This window comes from Daktulosphaira vitifoliae, unplaced genomic scaffold (genome assembly GCF_025091365.1).
Source record: "Daktulosphaira vitifoliae isolate Bord-2020 unplaced genomic scaffold, ASM2509136v1 Scaffold_1, whole genome shotgun sequence".
NCBI classification, from domain to species: Eukaryota; Metazoa; Arthropoda; class Insecta; order Hemiptera; family Phylloxeridae; genus Daktulosphaira; species Daktulosphaira vitifoliae.
The window spans coordinates 82,645,985-82,648,688 of NW_026099572.1; positions in this window are offsets into that span (position 1 = coordinate 82,645,985).

Sequence of the window (2,704 nt, forward strand, 5' to 3'; positions counted from 1 at the left end):
CTTTTTCATTCGACATACTTTATCTTAATCAGGATATTAATAAGGAACTAGCAGTTTATGAAACTTTTGGAATAATCCACCAATTTTTTAAAATTAAACACTATCTAAAGATTTGCATCGAAGCGTTTTTTTTTTATAGTGACTTTAATCACTGTCAGATATCATTATATTTGATCCAACTATGCCACGTCGCCACTGTGCCGTGTCCCCCTGTGCTGGGTTTTTATACATGTATGCTATAGAAGTCATGAAATATACTACTTTATCAATTTTTATTATTTCTTTGTAAAAATTACAATACTAAATCATTAAATATCAATTTCATGCTATACAATAATTGCTGTAATAAATATGTATTTATAATTTATACTTTTAAATTAGATGGATGAGTTGAGTGACTAAAGAAAATAGGATAAGGAACGAGCATATAAGAGGGAGTATAGGTGTAGCATCAATTGTGGATAAGATGGGAGAAAATAGACTTAGATGTTTTGGTCAAGTTATGAGGAGAGTAGAATCGGAAGCTGTAAGAACAGTTATAGAGATTAATGTTGATGGAAGTAGAAGTAGAAGAAGACCAAAGAAGAGATGGAGGGATGCTATTGAATGCGATATGAGGACAGCTGATGTGGGAGATTGTGTCAAGTTGATATTTTACGATAAGGATGGCCGATCCCAAGTCGGATTAAGGCGAGGAAGAAGAAGAAGAATTTATACTTTTAAATCAAAGAACTTCTAATAAAAAGGTTATTATGATAGTAATTTTAATCATCGTCAGATATCTTCAATACTAGTTCTAACTATCCTACATACATACTGTGCCGCGACCTCCACTGCTACTGTTTTTTTTTAGTTATAAATTAATATTTTTAATATACTTCTAATTTTAAATAATATTAGTCACAAGTGATAAATTTTGATTAAATAATAGGTGAATTGTAATTTTTACTTACTGTTGAATAATATTGACGCAAACAAGAGCTAAACGTTTATTGTGAGAATCATAGTACAATAATTTGATGCTTCACTTTAAATGCAAACATCATATACTTGTCTCAACTAAGGCACGTCAATACTGTGCCACGACCATCGTGACAACATTGACTATGGACAACGGAGAGTATTAACTAGAGACTACTATTTTAAACTGACCATATTGGTCACCGTATAAAAAAAAAATACTTAACATTTGGACTTTTGTAAGCTTGTATTTATGTGATCTATATGCATATCGCTAACTCATTCCTCGTCGAATTTGTTGACCTTTTGAATTTTGTACTTAGATTTTTACAGTTTTATTTCTAATTTGGCATATTTGATCTGCTTATTGTATAAATATTAAAAAACTACACCATAGGTTTTTGTATTCTTTTAATAATATAATTTATTAAATCACCATAAATATAATATAAATAAAAAAACATTGAATGGAGCTGGAGGGATAAGTTACTAGAGCCATTATCATACTATTACTGATTTTTACTATATTGATATAGTAGACCACAACACTTTGTATATTGACTAAATAAAATTATTTTTGAAAAATATAAAATTTACTTTTTATTTCATTTTATATTAGAAAAGTACTCAATTTAAATTATAAGAATACGGGTTTTATATTATTAATTTGTTATTATTGACGCGGTCGCAGTTCACTTTCGGGTTAACCGCTGGATGGCGACTGCGACACAGCTGCCTCTCCTCGTCCGATAGGTCGCGCGACGCCGAGTGACCGCGGGTGACGCGAACCGGTCCGGCGATGCAAAAATATATTAACATACTTTTCCTTTCAACGTCCTCACAGAATAAATAATCGTGATATTTGTACGGACTTATTAAATACTAATTTAAAATACATGTTAAAATAAATTTAACCGCTATGTTATTTATTTATTTGTTTATTTATTATAATAAAATAAATCCTTAATCCCACAACATTATATATGTTGTTATATATGTTATTATGAATGTTGGAGGAAGAATAGATAGAGGAAGACCAAAAAAGAGATGGAGGGATTCTATTGAATGCGATTTGAGAACAGCTGATGTGAGCGTAAGTGATATGGGAGATCGTGTCAAGTGGAAGTTTAGGAAAAGGGTGGCCGATACCAAGTAGTTAGGATTAAGACGAGGAAGAAGAAGAAGAATTTGTTATTATATATGTTATATAACTAATAAGAACAATTTTGTCTATACTTAATAAAATTTTTTTTGTAAATATAATTTTTCTTATAAAAATTCACTATAAAAAAATTTTTATTCATCTTCTTTTTTTTCGGAATTCTTAGCTTTAAAAGATTTTGACATCTGAAAAAAAAATTTGACATTATACTGTATTTAAGAAAAAAATTACATGTTAGTTAATAGCTATTGCATTAAAGAATCAATAATAATTTTATTATTGTGTCTGCTACTTTTTCTTAGGTCAGACCGATTTTTCTAAACAATACCTCAAAAGATAAAAAATCGTATCTGGTTGTAGACATTACCCTCAAAAATTGAAAATGTTTCACTTGTTCCTCGTAAATGTTGGGAATTCCACCAAAAATTATTATTTTTAAAATCTGTTAATTTTGACATTTTTTTAAGTTTTTTAAAAAAAAAAAATTGTCATAACTTAATGAAAAATGAACAAATCAAAATATTTTTTTTTTTTATTTTAACCTTAAGTAATTCCCTTTTATGTGATATAGAATTTTTTTTG